Below are 20,806 nucleotides of genomic sequence, written 5' to 3'. Positions count from 1 at the left end.
CCAATGACAAAGTCTGGAAGGGACCCATGCCTCCGCCCCTCTGCGGGGTAAGCTGGCACAGTGCAGGGGAGGAAAGCGAGGGCGATCCGCAGCCGGGCCACCCCTTCCTCCCACCCCCGGCCGCGGGCACTCCCAGCTCGGCCCTCCGCCGAGTCGGCCGGCGTGTGCCTAGGGCAGCGGGTCACTAGGCTCCGCCCCCGGCCGCGGGGCCCGGGGGACGGCACTTTGTTCAGGATGCCGCCTCCTTCTCGTGGTGGAGCCGGAGCCCGCGGCCGCCCTGGTGAGGGGCGGGAGGCCGGAGCACGCAGTGCGGGCTGAGACTCGCTGGAGGAGCCGGCCGGGCCCCGGGAAGCCCGGGGAAACTTTGTGCTCGCCAGGGGAGGACGCCGGGCACTGCGCTGCCCGGGCGATGCGCGACTCTGCGCGGCGGCGGCGGCGGCGCGGACCCAGAACCCGGGACCAGAGGCGCTGCGGTGAGTGGCCGGCACCCGGCGGGCGCGGCGGAGGGGCAGGGCTCTGCTCTGAGCCGGGCTGGAATGAGTCCCAGCGAGGGGAGGCTGGTGCCCGAGGCAGGCTGCGCTGCGGGCTGGCGCAGGAGGAGCGCGGGGTAACAACCGCGATGCTAGCGGCTTCGCGCCGGTGCCGAGGCGCCCCCGCTGGACCTTGCGTCTTCTGTCCTGGGGTTGGCCAGGCGACTGACCTAACCCCAAGTCTCCGAGCAAGAGATATACTTGTCATTTAAAGTGTGCTGCGTTCCTGCAATCAAAGGCACTAAACTCTGCTATCACACACACACACACACACACACACACTCAGAGAGAGAGAGAGACAGAGAGAGAGAGAGAGAGAGGCAGAGACAGAGAGAGATATTGACACACATAGTCAGAGGACACCCCGCCTCCCCCCCCCCCAAGCGTCTGGTCAACTCTTCCAACATCCCAGGAGGACAGGAGGAGTTACAGGGACAGCTGGGGCAGGTGACCCGGCTGGGCTGTTACAGAAAATTGCACTGCCCCGCCAGCTCTACCATCCCCCTAACTCGAAGATACGCTGCGAAGCGCGGTTTTCAAGGCTGTTTCTTCTGGCGCCCGCCCAGGCCGTCTGGGAGGCTCGAGAGCATCCCGGGGGACCGAGGAGGGAAGACAAGAGAGATGCTGGGGAAGCGTGAGGGAGGCGCTCACCTGGGGGCGAGGTGCCTGGATTTTTGTGCTCCCTTTTAATCTTCAGAGTCTACCAAAACTGGCCATAGGGTAGAGAGCAGGCCAAGTCTGTGGACGGCACAAAGGGGAGGAAGGAACTGGGCCGGACCTCAGGGTGAGTGGCTCGGGCAGTGCATTAGAGTAATGTCCACCCAGCAAAGAGGGCTCCTTGTCCCCCAGAGCCGAACACAGGAAAATCAGCTGGTGAGTGAATGGGACTTTGTTAGGGCGGTCCGAGAGCGCAGCTGGCGCCGGCTTAAGGGAAGTGCTGGACCCCCGCCCCCACCCCCCCTTGATAACACACTGTTTATCTGGCTTCCTGTTTCAGTCATTGGGATACCATTGGCTGGTTCAAACTCAATGCTGAGAAGCCTGTGTGTGACCAGTTCACCCAGCGAAGGCTGTCTATGGACTTATACAGACCTCTGCACTGTGAACTATCCCCGGTTCCCCCGGACTTAGGGCACCCCTGTAACTCAGGACTTCTACACAGACCTTCAGCAAGGTCACTCCAGAGACCTTGGCTCCCTTCAGGCCAAAGATACATGCTCCTCCATCTGGCTGCTGAATTGTTTTCGCGCTGTTTTGAATTTTGGTTGGTCTGTCTTTTTACCGAGGCGAGGTTTCTAGGTGAAGTCCTCAGTCAACCTGTAAGGTCGTTCTCTGTGAACTTTGGGTGGGAAAGCAAATAGATCTTCCCCTCCCTTGCTCTGGTATTCATGCTTACAGAGTTGATCCTGGAAGGCAGAGGCTGCTGGAGGAACGGACAAGGTCTTTCAGATTTGTGTGTCAGCCTCCAGGGGCCTTTACCTGACTTTGCCAGGAGAGGGGGCGTTGCTAATCTGAGCTCCTCCAGCAAATTTGTCTCAACTCCCCCAGGGCAGGTCTTGGATTTTGCTCGCATGAAAATCTTCACACATGCCTTCCTTCCCCTGCCGCTTATTCTGACCATTTACAACACCCAGCACACACTAGGCTCTTTATAAATATTTGCGCCCTAGTAAAATTGAGGGAAAATCCTAATGCCACCCAGAGCCTGCCCTCCATTTCACTCAAATGGCAGGCTGCCCATTCTTTAGGAGTTGTTAGATTTGCCCTCCTCCCCAAACCATTCCGCATAATAGTCTGGGTTTTGGAATCTGGTGTCTCTGATGAGTCTTGGCCTAAGGAAATCAAAACCAGGAATGCCCTTTGTCCTTCCCTTGCCTAATCTGCCTCCTACCCCAACTTCGAATGAACCATCTCCCCTGTCCCATGGTTAAAGCATACTAAGCAAAGTGCATCCAAGTCAGCTCCAACCCGGCGTTCAGCCTTGGCCCAGTAGGAAAGTTTCAGGAAGTTATCAGTGCCCAGAGCATCTTTTCAGATTTGCTCAACTTTCATTTTTTCATTGTTAACCGATCTCTCCCCTTCTTTTAAAGCACGTTTGAATTCTTTACAGGGTTTTAAATAATAGGCTGACGTTTAAAATGAAAAGACTCTCTGTGTCTTTCAGCCCAATCCCTGCTCGCCTCCCTTCAGACCAGAATTCAGGCCTGGGCTTTGGGCCACACAACTGTGGTGCTTCCGAGCCAGCCTGGAGCACTAGCCCTCAGCTCCTCCCAGAGCTCCTTCTCTCTTGCATGCAGTCTCTCTATCTGCAGTGCTCCATCCACAGATCTCAGCACAGTCCTGAGCTGTCAGTGTTAGCAGGAGGGAGAAGCAGAAAGGTAGCTCCGAGGAGAAGGGCTGGCTATCTCTGGGATGGAACCAACCACCAGCTCTTACTTTGTGGGACGCTGAGATCTAAGAATTGTGGCAACACTTCATCTTGCAGGTCCCTAATCTCTTTCACAGATAACACACACACACACACACACACACACACACATTCTCTCTCTCTCTTAAAAACGTTTTTAGTTCCCTTTCCTTTCTCTCTTTCTTCTTCTTCTTTTTTTATTCCTTTTTTGATTAAGAAAAAGCACTGAAAAACATTAACAACATTATCAACTTTTTCTCAAGTGGAAACACTCTCTTCAGCGGGCCTAATCTCCTAGGGAGGCTGACTCAGGCTTAGTTTCCTCCAATGGGTCTGGGATTTTGCTTCCTTGTATCCTGTGACTCCTGAGACATGAAGGGAGCCAGGATGGCTGCCACCCAGACCACTCGGAATGGCTCATAGATGTGATTCAGCTTCTAATGCATGTCCTGTGAAGTCCCCAATACCACCTCATCAAATCTATTTGCTCTATTGAATTTTAATATGCAATGCACTAATCTGCATGAAAAATTAGAGGCACCGATGCAAGCACCTCCCCAAGGACAAGATGTTTCCACGTCAAAGGACTACAAGGCTCTTCTGATGTCCGGTCCTCTGACGCTCTGAAAGCTTCCTTCCCTAAATGGATTTGTTTCTTAATTCCCTCTTTGGATTTTTTTCCTTGCTGGTATATTTGTGTGCTGATCTTGTACACTGAATCTGCCTAGGGTTGTTTTTGTGTGTGAATTTGGAATTTTCTGTACGTTGGAGTGCATACACTGTGACTAGAGATAGTTTTGCATCTTCCGTTCTGATTTAGGTAGGGTCTTCTCTTCCTAGCCCAATTGCTTGGGCTCCTCTCTTCTCCATCTTGGGGAAAGGCTTTCTGTCTTTTACCATCAACTATGATGTGATGTTATAATTAGGAGTTGTAATTTCCTAATTTTTTCATTGTAAAAGGATGTAGGATATATCCAGTGTTCTTTTCTGCATCATTTGAAAGAACTGCGTGGCTTGTTTCCTCCCTTCATTTTGTTAATGTGGTGTACTTCATTACTCTTCCTTACTGAGCTGCCCTTGCATTCCTGGAATAAGCCAATCTGCAAGTTTTCTTTTCCTTTTTCAATAATCTACAATTTTTCTGTCACCAAACCAATGGTGATGGGCTGTATGTACCTCAAGTTGGATAGAATGAGTAAAATTTATATTTTCCTTTATCATTGTGCTTGAAACACTTTTTAAAAAAACTTATTTAGCATGGGAAAATATATATAACATAAAATTTACCCTTTTAACAACTTTTTTTTTCTTTTGAGACAGAGTCTCTCTATATAACCCTGGCTGTCCTGGAACTCTCTGTGTAGACCAGGCTGGCCTCAAACTCACAGAGATCCTCCTGCCTCTGCCTCCTCAGTTCTGGGACTAGCTATGGCACCACCGAGTTTGGCTTAACAACTTTTTGAAAGACCGAGTATCATTGTATGATACAAACTGGCCTCAAGATCTAAATTCTCCTGCTTCAACCTCCCAAGCGCTAGAGATTACAAGTGTGCCCCGTGCCCAGCCTTTTAACTACTCATCAGTGTGTAGTTTAGTGTACTTAGATGCTTCACACTGTTCTGTAATCAGCACCAGTAGCTGTCTCTAAAGCTTCCTAACCCTCCTAAACTAAAAGCTACCCATTAAAGATTAACTCCCAGCTAGCTGCGAATGGCAGCACAGGCTTTAGCCCCAGTGCTTAAAAGGCTGATGCGGGAGGAGATGGAGTTTAGCAAGCCCTTGTCTCAAAATCCCACAAGGAAATAAAGAAATAAAACTAAGTGGTGACTAACCCCACCCCGTGCCTTCCTCACATCTTTTGGTAACCAAAATCGTGACACTCCATTTTGTTTTGTTTTGTTTGCTTTTTGATTTTTCAACACAGCGTTTCTCTTTGTAGCCCTGGCTGTCCTAGAACTCGCTCTGTAGACCAGGCTGGCCTCAAACTCACAGAGATCCACCTGCCTCTTCCTCCCCAGTGCTGGGATTAAAGGTGTGCACCACCACGGCTTGTGGACACTTTCTTTTATTAATTTATGTTTTACTTTCCAATCCCAGTTCCCCTTCCCTCCTCTCCTCCTGCTGTTTCCACTCTCCCCCCCCCATCTCCCCACCACCACCCCATAAAGTGTCCCCTCTGGTGCTCATCTCGTGGCATCTGTTACTAGGGGACACATAACAACACCGCCGTAATCAACTTACTTCCTGTTTGACAGTTCTGCTTTCAGAGTTCCTCCTCGTATTAACCAGTCATAGTTGTAACCTACACCCCTTGGTGGAAAACACCAGAAATGTTAGTGAGTACCACCAAGATGCATCCCCAAATTAGGTGTGGGATATTCAAATTAAGGCACGCAGGATGGGTGTAGTTACCTGCAAAGTGCCACCTTTTCACGGTTTGAAAATAGCTGCCATGTCTCGTGTTCTCCTCTCTTCCTCCCTGGTCTCACCAACCCTTTAGACCGTCCCTTGATGTATTAGCAGGGATGTTCAGAGAAGACATGTAATGTACTAGGGGATTTTGAGCCAGCCTGGGAGTCACGGTTCATATCGTGACTTGGTGTGTGAAGTCTAGTACATATGATTGTCCAGCAAATATTAACAACTAGCATTACAGCCTTTACATTTCCATCCTTATTTTCATCGTTGTAGGCAGGCCCCAGAACCCGTTAGAGAGTCTGTTTTTTTTCTCCACAAGAAGCAGAATGAAAATAGCTAGCTCATCGGACGTTCCCAGTTCTCCTGATCTCACCCTCCACCACCCCCCACCCTGCAAATGGATGCACACACCACACAGAGATGCTCCCAAAGTGGCAAGTGTGTGGAAAATAGCTAACGATTGCACGAATTGGGTCCATGAAAGATCTGACCCAGTCCCTGGGGTGCTAAAGATGGATGTTCAACAAATGCCAGGCTCTTCCTCCTCCCCCTTCCTTCTTCCACTCAGCATCCTTGGAACGGGCTACAGTTCGCGTCTACTTGTGTTTAGAGAAGCAGCAATTCATTTATGAGCATCCTGTGCGGTGATCTGAAGGCACTTCACCCAGTAGAACCCACTTGGCAAAGCAGGTTTTGCCCCCTCCCCCACCTGAGAGAGAAGGGGACTGCCTAACAAGAGAGCATAAATAGGGAAAGAAAAGTCTGACTGTATCTTTTTCTCATTTTATTTCGGTGTTAGCTAACTTGGAGGAGTAGACTTCAAGCATAGCACAGATTGGGTCTTCAATAAATTATTGCTAGAGTCAGCTCCCCGAGCCTGTTTCCCCAGCTCATTGGTGCAGATAATTAAGTTGACTGGGAAGGAATAACAGGGACCCTGGTAGTGCCAAGGCACCAACTGTTCTCTTCTAGCTTGCCTTGAACAAAGGAGAGACAGTTGATGAGACACAGTCCAGGAGGCCAGGACCGGAGCGCGGCAGCTGCCTCCCCGAATCTCCTTGAGTGGTTCCGTGAAATCGCCTGGCCTTCCTTCCCAAAGTTTTGGAGGGGTGTTGATTGTGTGAGAGACCTGGATGCTCCCGTGGGCTGTCCATTGGCCCTGCATAAGCTCCAGGGTGCTGTGAGCTTTAAGAGGGCAGCCATGAAGCTCACCCTTGTTCAGAGTGGAGGCTGGGCCCTCAGGGTGCCAGGGAAGGAGACTAGAAAACAATTAATGTGTTCTTCTATACTAGCTTGCCCAACAAGGTTTTGTTCAAAAAGTCAATCTAGGGTGGCAGGTAATACAGTGAGCATCCAATGGCCATTCTACATTCGCTACGTGTACACTCTTGCTCTTTCTTATATAAAGAAGAAGGGACCTCACAGAAACTGTATATGGGGGGAGACAGATGTAAGGAATAAGGTCTTTTCCGCCCGCCGCTGGTCTTGTCCCGCCGCCGCACCTGCCCCAAATAATACACAGAGACTCTGTATTAGATATAACGCTGTTGGCCAGGTACTTGTTTCTTATCGGCCTAGCTCTGTCTTAAATATTAACCCATTTGTGTTAATCTATGTATTTCCACGTGGTTTCACCTTACTGGGGAGTGGGGCAGGCGTCTGGTCTCCCCAGTCTCTCCATGCTGACTCCTCCTTACTACTTCCTCTTTCCTCCTTGTCTCCTAGTCCCTCCTATCTTCCTTTCCTATTGGCCAACAGTGCTTTATTCATTAACCAGTATGAGAAACATATATATACAGAATGGCATCTCCCATCAGACATATATGTGTGTGTGTGTGTGTGTGTGTAGAGCAATGTAACAAAGTGTCAGCAGTAAATTTAGACATTTACTGTTTAAGAATATATACAGAGCCATTAGAAAATAATTGTTGGCATTATGACACTCAACACCTAACTATTTAGCTGTGTTTCCTAAGAACAGTGACATTCTCTTATGTACCCTGTACCTGAACTATATATACCCAGTAAAACTGGATCTAACAGAATTAGCTAACATATGGGCCATGCACAAGTTCTTAGGTTGTTCTCCAAGTGCACAGAGGGCTGTGCATTATTTTTCTTAATCAACTGGCCACTGTGTTGAGGTCTTGGATTAAGTTTTATCTCCTGAAAGGGGGGGTCAGGGACTTTTCAGTTGGAGTTATGATATCCTGGATGAAGAACAGTTTATTTATTTACTTATTGAGATAGTTTTGTGCTATATAGTCCAAGATGGTCTTGAACTCATGGGCTCAAGTGATCTTCCCACTTCAGCTTCTTGAGTTCTTGAGAACTATACGTCATGCCTGGTTGAGAAATGCTCTAATTTATATCACTCAATTCAGTCTTTTATAACTACTTTTACTACTAGATAGTTGCTAGTAATTCTCTCTGTTTTACTGGTAAGGAAATCACAATGCAGAGCCGTTATTATCATTCACATTGCATGGCAGGCAGTAGGTGCAGAGGAAGATAATGGTGGGTTTGTAAAAGGCCGTTCACTAACCTCTCCTCTAGGTCTGAGGGAACGCTTGGTCACACTGGGCGGGCTTTAGACATTGTGTAACAGTGACGCAGCATGGACTAGAATGATTTGTATATCATGAAAGTTTAGGCAAGTAAACATCACGAGAGCTAACGACGAAAACTGTTTAGGTACCAGGACATGGTCTGGAGTTTGTGGGACAGGAAACGATTGCTTGCTGTTGAAGAGCATATTCGGATGGGAACCTCCCGTCATAGTTGGGACAGCAATAGCTGTGTATTCGGTTCTGATTTCAAAGCATAGAAAAGAGGGAGGGTACTTGGACCTGATCTAGAGACAGTTCCCTGCAATACTGAGCTGGGCCAGAGGGGGCACTCTGTAGCTCTGGGTGCCCCTGGGCAAATACTCAGAAAGAGCCCAGACAAAGCATACCAAACAGGACAATCTGATGTGAAGGTTTTGATGTAAAATACTTGAAGGATTTTTACCTTTAAAAATACCTCAATACTAGACTGGGCAGCGGTGGCACATGCTTTTATTCCCAGCACCCAGGAACTCTGAGTTCAAGGCCAGCCTGGTCTACAGATGGAGTTCCAAGACAGGCTCCAAAGCTACACAGAGAAACCCTGTAACCCTGTCTCGAAAAGAATTTGTTTTTTGGATAACAACATTTCATTTTGTGATTTTTTTTAAACTGTAGGTTTTGTTTGTTTTGTTTTGTTAGTAACCCTGAACATAAGCAAAAATTATTGGGAAGTGAGACATTTTTTGCTTAAAGTTTATTTTAAAATACAATTTTTTTGTGAAAACTAAATTTAAAAATGGATGCAGTTGACACATGTGACATTTTACAGATGTTTGCTGAAATCTTGATCAATGCCAATTTTACAATTTACTTTTAGAATCTAGAACACTAGCATTTTATGTGGCTGACATCCTCAAAGCTCCTTGGCTCTGGGTTTCTATCCTGGGAGTGGGCGAGGGAGAGGTGTGGGCCCTAAGGTGTCTCTGCGTGAGTGTTGAGACTCACGCCCCCCTGGGTCCGGGCCCTAGACTCATGGATCTCAGCTACTCGTGTATCATCCTTCTGACGTGGCCCTTTCTGGGCCTTCACCATCACCTTCCTCAGGGTTTCCCTGTCCTCTCTAACACATGACCCACAGCAGATGGACCCCTGCACACTGCTCACTCACTCCTTGGCAGCCCTGTGAACTGAGTAGGACCAGCACCCCCTTCTATAAATGGCGAAAACAGTACTCAACGATGGGACTGTGTCCTACAGAACAGTGTCCTCAACGGCCGGACATGGACCCGCAGACATCCCACCTGTTAACAAACAAATGCAGAATCACACTGAGTTTGTAGTAACAATTTTGCTATAGCATTCATTTTGAAGATCTTTAAGACTTAGTTTCGTTACTATTTTTATTAGAACTAGACATTGAATTCAGTGCCTCAAGTGTGCTAATAATCACATGCCCCATCAATGACCCAAACTTCCAGCCCCCGAGCTGGCAGAAGCTGAATATAGTGGTACAACCCTGTGATCTCAGCACTCAGGAAGCTTGAGGCCAACCTGGACTACACGGAGAATACCAAACCCCATCTCAACACACACACACTCAATCTGACAACTCATCGAAATCTCTTCGCAAAAATACTTAGCTAGTCCAGAGCTAATAAATGGGCCACCCCCATTTTACCCATCTCTGCAGTCCTATCTTGCTATCACTCATTACCAGGATGCCATCACAGACACACCACATGGCACCTCTGAGTCATGCCTCCACTTCCTCTCGCCAGTAGAGAAATCAGAGGCCGGGGACGGGAGAGAGATCTAGAAAATGATCACATGGTAGGAGCGCCTGTGGGAAGGGCTGCCACTGAGCTGCCTGCAGAGACTGGGTCCTCTCTGCACCCACATGCAAGCCTAGACAAAGGCCGCTGTGTTGGGGTGATGGGTTGGGGATGGCTGAGCTCTGGGAGAGGCTGTTGAGGCCAGAGCAGGGCCTCAGCATGGAAGTAGCCAATGCCAGCATGCAGTAGGGGCTCAGGAAACATTTACGATCAGACGCCTGTAAGCTCCGCTGAGGGGAGGGCCAGGCCGGGATGACTGCCCTTCCCCTTTCACAGCCCACAGGAGTAGCCTGGACCCTGACTTCCCCTGGCAGTCTCGGAGGCCACCCCCATGCTTCCTGAACCTCTCTTTGAAGCTGGGCCTTGAAGTGTGATTTTTAAAAAAATGGTCATGGTGGTTTACACCTTTGGTCCCAGCACTCCAGAGGCAGAGGCAGGAGGGTATCTGTGAGTTGAGGCCAGCCTGGATTACAAACCTACGAATCAAGTTCTAAGACAGAGAGCTGTTGCACGGAGAGGCCTGTGCACATCCCCCACACCCCCACCCTGCCCACACCACCACCAAATACACATGCCTGTCTTGGGTTCCTGTAACTTCCTGACCTTAAGTTTCTCATCTAACAGGCAGGGATGGTATCGCTTGCTCCACAGAACTGAGATGCTCTAGGTTCTGGAGGTAGGACCTAGTCCTCTGGTACAAAGTGGATGTTGGCCATGACCATTGGTCCTTATCTACACGGTTCAGGGCTCGATGTTCCTACACTTGCTAACAGCTGGCCCTGCTGAAGATGTGTATTGGACAAGAAAGTGACTAAACAGACTCAGTGTTGTATCAAATATTCAGCCCAGCCCCACAGGCTATTCTTCTGGAAGGATTCATTCCCAATAGGGTATTTCTGAGTCTGTCAGTGCATGGGACAATGGTACCTTGTTATGGGGTCACAGGGATAGAGTAGGGGAGTGTTCAGTGCCAGCTCTGAGATATGTGGACCCTCTGGGCACTAGGCTTCACACTGTACTGCAGGCTAAGTGTGTGTGTGTGTGTGTGTGTGTGTGTGTCTGTGTGTGTGTGTGTCTGTGTGTGTGTGTGTCTGTCTGTGTGTGTGTGTCTGTGTCTCTGTGTGTGTGTGTGTGTGTGTCTGTGTGTTGTGTGTGTGTGTGTCTGTGTGTGTGTGTCTGTGTCTCTGTGTGTGTGTCTGTGTGTGTGTCTGTGTCTCTGTGTGTGTGTATCTGTGTGTGTGTGTGTGTCTGTGTCTCTGTGTGTGTGTGTGTCTGTGTGTGTGTGTCTGTGTCTCTGTGTGTGTGTGTGTCTGTGTCTCTGTGTGTCTGTGTGTGTGTGTGTGTGTGTGTGGCCTGGGGTTTCGTTTAGCAAGGCTGGCCTGTTATCTGGTTCAGACTGTGTTTCAAGGTGTTAGAAATAGCACTGGCTTCAGAAGGAGGAGTCACAGATGTGACTGAGGCAAAGAATACAGGAAGATGGGAGATTTGAAATGGTACCAGAAGACAGATGGGGTCCATCTCCATAACAACAGGACATCCCTGAGCACTCATTTGGTAGCCTCTGAGGCAGAGGTCTGCCTTGCACAGCTAGAAACAGCCAGGCTCAGTCAGCCAAGGTTGCTGTTCTGTTTGCTTACACCTGCCTCTTTGTAGTAAGCCTGGCCAGGACCCTGAACAGGGCTTGCAAGGTTCATAGTCAGAAATGGGAGCCCCCAGCTCCCTGCAGCCCAGTGTTCCCAGTTAGGCTTCCATAGAAGTAAGAAGGAAGGACTCCCCTCCCCCCCCATTCCTTTGTTATATTTTACTTTAATCGAGATATAATTCACCAGCAGTGGTGTGCACAGACCTTCAGTGTCGGGTTGGATGTATTTTGGGTAAATGTACATATACATATATTCCACACCCTCACCAGACACAGAGCAGTCCAAGAGCCCATTTTCTCTCCTGTCCTCCTCATCATAGACACCCAGCAGTATCATTGCGGGTTTGTATCTACATAAACTGGCATTGTCTATTAATGACCCTCACTCCTTAGCTCAACATAATGTACAGGTAAAGGATATTTCTTAGTTCAGCCAAGTGGTACAGACTTGTCCATGTAAAGCTGTATAGGGTTTGCTTTGTGCTGTTTCTGAGACAGAGTCTCACAGTATAGTCCGGGCTTGCTTCAAACTCACGGCAATCCTCCTGCTTCAGCTTCCACCATGCTGAGATTGCAGACTTGGACTTCCACACTTAGCAACTTTGCTTCTTTTCATTTCTGATAAGAAAGTCCCACAGTTTATTTACAGGCAACTGTGATATCCACCAAGATTTTGAGAGTTAAGATGGGCGTAGTCTGGAGAAATCAGGTTCCAGGCAAGAAGCCTGGGCACCATTGTCAGTCTGAAGCCAACCTGGGCAATCTAGTGATGATACCCTGACCCAGAGGAGGGGGGAAAAGAAGGACGGAAAAGAAAAGCTTTGCTGGTGGTCTTTAGAGGAATCCTAGACGGTAACTTTGTTTCTAGGCTATCTTCCATTCCTATGGTGACAGTGTACTGTTGTGGGGTGGGGGTTGGCAGCCTCCTATGCTGCTGGAGGCTGGCTCTCGGCTCCAGACACCAACCTTCCTTTTTTCATGGATTGTAACCATCTTCTCCCTTGGATGTGCACGTTCTTGGTGGAGGGGCCCTGTTTCCTCCTTAATGGGGTGGGTTGGAGACCCAGACCACAAGGCTAAGCAGGGATATTGCCCACACACACACACACACACACACACACACACACACACACACACACACACACGGTGGTTTCATTGACTGTGCTCTATGGGGAACCCAGCACTCAGTGTGCAATCTGATACATGGAGAGCATTCCATAAATATCTGCTGCTGGACTAATGGTCAGGAAGAGAGGAGATGGACCAACAAACCAAACCTACTGTCCCTCCTGTTGTGGAAGGTCTGAGCTTGGGTAGCCCTGCCCGGAGAGGAGTGGTGGGTGGGTGAGGTTTCACAAAGGAAAAACCAGCAGGGTGGAGTGATTGTGGAGCGTGGGAGGGACACAGTGGTTGTCGGGTCAAGAGCTGGGGTGGGAGCAGTGATTTCAGAGGGCCACTGGGCCGCGCACGCGCGCGTGCGTGGTTCATGGGGCTGGAAAGATGGGTGTCTTAGCAGTCCAGAGCTCTTGTCGTTCCTGCTAAGGACCTGAGTTTGGTTCCCAGTACCTACTTACAACCACCTGTAACTCCAGTCCCAGGGAACCCAATGCCTTCTTCTGGCCTCCAGGCAGGCAGGTGGTACACATACATACATGCAGGCAAAACGTTCCCATACATGTAAAATAACAACTAAATGTTTTAGTCATATGTATGACTTTCTAGCCCCCCAAAAGTAAATCTTAAAAAAAAAAAAAAAAAAAAAAAAAAAAAAAGCCTGTAATGATGGTACAGCCTTTAATCCCAGCACTTGAGACAAAGGCAAGTTCAAGGCCAGCCTAGTCTACACAAAGAGTTCCAAATCACCATGTATGGTGACATATCTCAAAAATAAACAACAACAACAACAAAGCTGTTTTTAGAAGTTTCTTTTAAAAATTAAACAAACAACGAGACCCTTGAATCTCAGAAATTCTTTGTTTAAATGTTAGCCACTGGAAAGTTCAAAATCAAGGTACCAGCAGGGCAGGGCTAGGGGTCTGGCTCAGTGTTAAGAGCACCGGTTGCTCTTCCAGAGGACCCGTGTTCAGATTCAGGTGTCTCACAAAACTGTCTGCAACTCCTGTTCCAGAGGGTTCAACATCATTTACCTTGTCTTTGTGGGGACCAAGCACCAACACGCTACACATGCAGACACAACATGCAAAGTGAAAACAAATAAACCCTTGCCTCAAACCCATGGCGAAGAAGCCCTTTCTTCCACCTTCCAGTGTTTGCCAGTGGGCTTTCCTCGGGTCTGTAGATCCATCATTCCAGCCTCTGTTCCCATCACTATGTGGCCGTGGTCTCCATGGGGTCCTCACGTCTTCTATTACTGTGTGAGTCTACGTCCAAATCTCCCTCTTGTTAGTACACAGGTCATACTGTGTAAGGGGCCCTCCCCTACTTTAGAATGATCTTATTTTAACCAATTATATCTTCCATGACACTACAGATAAAACCACATTCTGAGGAACTTGGAGTTCAACTGTCTTTATCAGTGACACATTCAGCCCACCCAAAGGGTAAGGCCCCTGGGTAATCCTTTGTAGTTGTGATGTGTTAGGCAGGAGTCAGGGGATTTTAGCCTGCCCCATGACTGAGACACCCTAGGGGAATGAATTCAAACAAATATGTCTGGGTCTCTTTCTTACAAAATGCACCACATGTAGACCCTTCGGATTCGGCCTCCGAGGCTTGGGGCCTAAGGCATTGGGAGAGTGTGGGGCCCCTGAAGACGTAGACATCAGCCAGGAAACCCTGTTTGGAATTTAGGAGATGCTCTGAAGCTTCTAGCCTGCAATACCGTGGAAAGCCTCAGTGGTCTCCAACCTCAATGCCCATGCTCGGTGACGTCCACAAGGAGGGAGCCACACTATAAATAACACCCCACACCCAAAGGCCTTCTTCCTGTGCAGGAAGCATGGTGAACTAGTGCGGAGGGAAAAGGTTTTTCCGGAAGAGAGGCCAGGAAACAGAAGCCAAGTAGGGGAGAGGGGGAGGGGCAGGCCTAGCTGAGTTCCCGGGTGCTGGAAGAAAGGCATGATGAGGCCAGCAGAGCAGGCACATGGAAGGGTTTGGTGCCGGGTTCGGGTGCTGTCACGTGACCCTCCCTGGGGCCTGTCATTCAAGGAACCTCATGACAATGGTCACGAGGTCGTAAGACCCTTATGATGAGTTTAGGCTGGAGGCTTGGGAGTTCATGGCCAAGAGAGATATATAAGTGCTACATTCGGTCATTTGTTCCCTGAACATTTTTCATGTTCAGGGCTAGGTAGGTGTTCATAACACGCCATGTGAGGTATCTTTCTCATAAGCATGACTGGGTAAGAAACCATTGATCACACCCAGCAGAGGCAGCCTGGGGTCCTGGAGGACAGGAGAGGCAGGAAAGCTCCTGGGTCATGGGTTCTCCTCCCGGGCTTGGAGGGATACAGTCAATCCCAGGGAAGGAAGCTGGAGGCTTCCGGGTGGATGTGGAGATGAAGGGGGGGTTGGCTAAGCAGATCCTAGACACTCCCTTTCTCCTGGCCCTCTCTTGGGAGTCTTCATGGACCCTGGGGCCTTTTGCCCCTGACTGGCAGGAAGAGAGGACGTCCCCCATCACCTAGAGAAGCACCTATCACTGAGAAGGGCCAGAGGCTGACACTGGGTTCTGTGGTGTGCAGTTGTCACAGGGGAAAGCTCATTTCTAGTGCATCTGAGTCATCTGGTGACCCCACAGCCCTGGCTCCCTGCTCCCCAGCCCTCTGTGCCTGTTGCCAGACCGCAGGCCCCCTGAGTGGCCGAGATGCAGATGGGTTGCTGTTTCTCTAAGGAAACCCTAGAACAGTCCGCCTTGGTATCAAGTTCAGATCCCTCTGCATTCCCACGGTATCAACAGTGATGTTGAAATGCAGTCTGTCCACCCCCATCCTTCAAACCAAGGCGGTTTGTGATTAGAATCCAGGCAGGATCCCAGGGCCTCTGAGGGGCCTGGGCAAGTTTCAGCCGCTGTTTCCTGTTTTATAAAACAGTGCACAGTGGTTTGGGAAGAAAAACAAAAGCTTGGCATCTGTGCTTGTCTAGTTCCCCTAGCCTATGTCCCAGTGGCCGCGTGCCCAAACACAGAGGCAACTTCGGGAGATCATTAAGGCTGGCTTTCAGGTTGTCTACCCTCCATGACACTTATGAAGCTGTGCTGTGACCACAGAGGTCCCTGGAGAATTAAGAAGGACAGAAACCACCCAGCCAGCAGCCCCACCTTCTGCCCAACCACCTTCTCTGCTGGTAATTACCTGCTAGCAGATACGGCCTCATCTTCCCAGTTTTCACATGAGGTCACTGAGGCCAGCTTGCTCATGCCATTTACCCTGGGAAGAATAGGCCATTGCCCAGGAAATCACTGGCTGGGTTCCAGTCCTTTTTACTGTAATTATGCTGAGAAAGGGTAGGCATGACTTTTCTCCAGTAGGAGAGGAAAGATGGAGAGGAGAGAGGCACTTAGGTCATTCTTATGGCTTCTACAGAAGGACGAAAGGACACCTCAGAAGTTGAAGGATAGATGCTGTCTCTGTTCTGTGCTGTGTGGTACCCAAGATGCTGTCTCTCTGCTGTGGTACCCGAGATGCTGTCTCTGTGCTGTGGTACCCAAGATGCTGTCTCTCTGCTGTGGTACCCAAGATGCTGTCTCTCTGCTGTGGTACCCGAGATGCTGTCTCTCTGCTGTGGTACCCGAGATGCTGCCTCTGTGCTGTGTGGTACCCGAGATGCTGCCTCTGGGCTGTGCTGTGTGGTGCCTGAGATGGGAATGGAGCCTTGTGTGAGGTACCTGAAAAGGCAGGAAGGAGGCATCATGGGGCTTCAAAAACAAGCAAGTGAATAAAAAGCTAAGCTAACACAGTAAAAGGGAGCTGAATAGATACCTTGGCGATTAGGAGTTTCTGCTTTCTCCCACAGAGGTTCCTTCTTTGCCTCCCAGAACCCACATTAGATGTCTCTCTACTGCCTGTAGCTCCAGCTCTAGGGGATCAGACACCTCTTCTGGTCTTCTCGGACACTGCCATGCACATGGTATGCACTCACACACACACTCACACATACACATGCATTACAGTACGTATACACTTACACGTATACACACATACATAAAGATAGAAATGAAATAATAACATAAAGCCAGTGTCAGAAACACTTCCTAGGTGTTTATCTGACTTTTGTGTTTGTGAGTTTGCATATACCCCTCCTGCCTCTGAACTTTCATCTGTAACATGGGGCTAACTCTAACCTAGCTCCCTGGGGAGCCTTACCCATAGGCACTGAACAAGATCGTCTGTATAACATGTTTATCTTAGCACCAGGCTTGTGCATACTAGAGATTATTGACAAATGGTAGCCCATGAGCAGGACACTTGACCCCCTGAGCCCCTACCTTCCTCTCTGTAAATTGGGGCTTTATATGGTCTCTTTGGTCCTGCTGAGAGGCTGTGGCTACAAACGGCCTGGCATGAAATGGGTTCTTGGTCAGTGAACGCTTCCTACCTTAGGGGATGCTTGTAGCCCCCTTTGGAGCGACTAGAAGCAGGTCCTCATCCTCAGGGAAGCCCATACTGTGGTTTTTGAGCCTCGGTATGGGGAGGGAGGTTTTGGCTTTTCCTCTGGCAGAGTTAGCTTCTCGGACAGGAGAGTCCGATAGAGTTTTGAAAGAGATGAGCGTATGCTGTAGCCACACGGGGGCTTTCGCAGGAGGTGCTGCTGGAATGTGTACGCACTGGCCTTCTCTCTCCTGGCCTAAGCCATCTGACACTAGCTTGTATATTACAGCCCAGGGATGAGATGCTGGGAAAGGGAGATAGGAAATCTGGTTCATCCTTTGTCTGCATGTCCTTGCATCATTCTGTGGCTACCACAAGAGGGCAGAGTTGCCCAGCACAACCCACAGGATTCCCACGCCCTCCTCTGCAGCAGCCAGCTGTCTCCCTGCGTCATTTGGGCTAGGAAAAGCACTCAGGCTTAGCCACTCAACTCCACACTAGATGAAATCCTGGGGGTAGGAGCCTTGGGTGGGGCAGCCCTGCATTATACGGAAAAACTAGGCGAGCCTAGGACTTAAATGGCCAGAAGAGCAGAGCTGATCTGTCCTACCAGTGATGTTTAGGACTCTGATTCTTGGCTTGGGTCCTATCTGCTACAAACTGCCCTTGTCCCCACAAAATAAACTAAGCTTCTTGCTTTTTTTTCTCCTGAGACTTCAGGATACTGAGTCCAGTAGGCACGTTGGGTAACTTTGTACAGGATGAGGATAAGGATAAGATGGTATTGATTGGCAGAAGCAAAAAGTCAGTGTTTCCCAGCCTGGCTGTTTCTGGACTCATCTTTTCTTGTGGTTATGGGGACCTGAAGTCATAGCTAGCTTAACCCCCATCAACACAACCTTCCTGTGTAGCCATACTAACTTACCTATTGTTGCTGATGGACAAAACCCGTTCCAAATCATCATTGGCTTAGCCTCGGACTTCCTTGGCTAATGACCGACAGGACTCCTGTATCTGGGGCAATTTGGAGGAAGTACAAGAGGAATAGGGATAAACACAGGACCCTGGTTCTTGGCCATAGCACGCCTTGAGAGGCAAACATTTAGTAAAAATCCCGTCTCCTATTCCTTCAAGTCCCAAGCTGCTGTTCCCTTAGAAACTGCTGTCTCTGTAAACCCGTATCTGTGGCCATGGGTCTGTGTTTTTCTTTCCCTCTCTGCAGACTTCTCCTTGGGAATGGAGTCACTGCACGGCACTTTGGGATCTGTGGGTCTGTGCCATAAGCTGGGTCTCCCCAGCTCTGATACAGTGACAGGCAGGCCAAGCTGCTTTCTAGCCTAGGTGCTACAGAGCAGGCAGAGGGTTCCAGGAGCTCTGCAGCAGCCCCCTGTACCCCACCCCTACAGGGGTGCCTCCGACCATTGCTTTTTCTAGAGACCCTAAACCACAGCTTTACCTAGACATCGGGCTGGGAACTTTTCATTATCCCGAGTCTTCTCTGCCAGGGACCCCCAACAGCCCTGTCTGGACCACAGCTTGCCCTCGCACTGTGAGGGCCCCTCTATCAGAAAGAGGAGAGCTCTTCTGGGATCCTTCTCTTGTCTTTACGTGGACAGACCATCTGGACGCAGTGGAATATGGTCAGGGCGCTGTCCTAGATGTAGCGATATTTAGTATTAGGGGGTATGGATGGGAAGACGAGCTGGCTCCTAGTCTAGATGATAACGTAGGAAGAGATGAATGTGTGGTCACACACAGGGCCACCCAGGGGCAGGGTGTGGCCCCACCTGACTTTGCATGGACAGCTGTGACTGAACGGGAGGACTTAGAGAGCTTTGAAGACTGGTTGTATATGAAACTGGCACACAGTAGGTGTTGTAGAATAGACTCACTCTTTCACAGTTGTTGACTTGGAGTGCAAGGGTGCCATCCCCACTTGTCTCGAGATCTCTGTGTTTCCTCCAGCAGCCCCCTATGCCTTCTTAGTCAGTAAGCACTGTTCCGGGAAAACCAGGGTTCCCACCGAGTGTGACCTGAGGAGTGGCCCCTGCGTGTGCAGACACCTGGTAGCTCTCAGGGTGTTTCCCTAAGGTTAAGTGTACCCCAGAACTTGGGTCCTTTGTGGACAGAGGTTGTTTCTGAAGTGCAGACATCTGGAGGGCAGATGTGGAGTTGGCCGGAAGGAATGAAGTTCTGGAAGAGTTGAGATTCCAGGCCCCATGACTCACTGCTCCATCACGGTCACTCCCCGGCAGCTGGGCTGCCTAAGGCTTGAGGCCTGGACTGCATGGAGTTAGCCAGCCAGGTGTGGCTGGGTAATGGTCCCTGATCTGGGACACAGCTGCCTCTCAGCTGGGTAGGACTGGAGAACCAATTAGTGTTCTGAACACCATACCCTCAGAGTTTCCAGGCTCCGTTGAGTGTATGCTCTTCTGTGGGTCATCTTGGGAGTGTGTGAGAGGAAAAGGTGGCTTTCTCTTTCTGTTTCAGCTGGCATGGGGTTCTCTGCTTGCTCTTGGTGTTTGCTGGCCCAGGGAAGATGGAGGTGAGCAGATGCGCTGGGGGAGGGGCAGGTTGTGTCCCTAGTGTTCTGTCCCTGGCGTTATAGTCAAAGCAGCAGAAAGGCAGATGGATCCTGAGGTCAGCACCTTGGTCCAAGTCCCGGATGATGGTGAAAGCAGTTCGAAATCTGTCTGAGGATAATAACAGCTCAGGGTGAGGGCTGGGTTAGTGAGGTCCTGTGAGCGAGCATACTTGGCAAACAAGTCTTGCCAGGATAGAGGGTTGTGAGGTTTAGGGGTGGCCTGGGCCCTGATTAAGCCATGAAGCCTCACAGAGGATAATGGGACAATGGGGTGGGGAGCCACAGACTAAGAGAGTCTGAGGGTGCAGGCCTAGACGTAGTGTGAGCCCTAGTGAGATTGTCGCTGTGTGCCCTCGGTAGCAGGAAAAGCTTACCCTCAGAACACAGCCAGTTGGGGAGCCTCTGAACACGAGAGGCCAGATCGGATAACAAAGACTGTCAGTTTATTCGTTGTCAGTGACCCAACACGTTCTTCTGTGTGGCTCAGCCTGCGAAAAGTTGCTGAAACTTGACCCCCATCGAGTCCCCACCTACACATGAGGGTACACTTCCTACCCTCTCTCACCTGCCTCAGCCTCGCTGTAAGAGGGATGGAGTGCCGTCCTCTGCTCCTGTAAACAACAGGACCACAAACGGAATGGCTTAAACAACACAATGCGTCCTCCCGTACCCCAGTGGTATTGGTGAATAAAATCGGATCTAGTTCAATGGTGTTGCCTAGCATGGGCAGAGTTGAGTTCCATCTCCAGAACTAAGGTGAAAATCAAGATAACTGTAGAGGATGTCCTTCTGGAGGCTCCAGTCATTGTCCCTGCTGGCTTCTGAAGGCCATCTGCATTTTTGGCCGTAGGCTCTTCCTCCTCTTCCAAAGCCAGCAAGAGCTAGACAAGGCCCGAGGCCATCTTCCCTGTGAGTGCAGCAGGGAAAAGCTCTGGATTTTCAGGACTGGTGTGATAAGACTCTGTCCGCCTGGATAGTCTAGGGTTCACACCCCCACCCCCCCCACCCCCCCCACCCCCCCCCCCCCCGCTGTAAGACCTCTCACATCTGCAAAGGCCCCTTAGCCATTTTCGGTGACATGACATGCACAGTCTGAAGAATGGAGAATGAACATCTTTGGGATTTGCCAGTCTGTCAAACGGGGTGGGAAATTGATGGTGGGAATGTCACTGGCTATATGCCTGGAGTGGGGACCCATCAAATCAAAGCATAACGCTGCCGGTTTTTTCACTACATAAGCCCCCCGGTACTTTTCAAATGCCGATTCTCAGTGTACCACTTTCCCAGATAAGAAG

The 20,806-nt window shown here is 49.8% G+C and overlaps 1 protein-coding gene across 1 annotated transcript in view; it reads left to right on the top strand.

Moving 5' to 3' along the window:
- Nucleotides 1-338: 338 nt before the first annotated feature.
- Nucleotides 339-20,806, top strand: part of Nav1 (neuron navigator 1) — a 220,548-nt gene continuing 200,080 nt past the window's right edge. Inside the window, exon 1 of the mRNA XM_051204077.1 lies at nucleotides 339-473. The gene's annotated coding sequence lies outside the window, so the exon portion shown is untranslated. The remainder of the gene's footprint in view (nucleotides 474-20,806) is intronic.

Source organism: Phodopus roborovskii, unplaced genomic scaffold, assembly GCF_943737965.1.
Source record: "Phodopus roborovskii unplaced genomic scaffold, PHOROB, whole genome shotgun sequence".
NCBI lineage: Eukaryota > Metazoa > Chordata > Mammalia > Rodentia > Cricetidae > Phodopus > Phodopus roborovskii.
The sequence above is the reverse complement of the archived record's forward strand: the minus strand, read 5'-3'. Positions and strand labels throughout refer to the sequence as shown.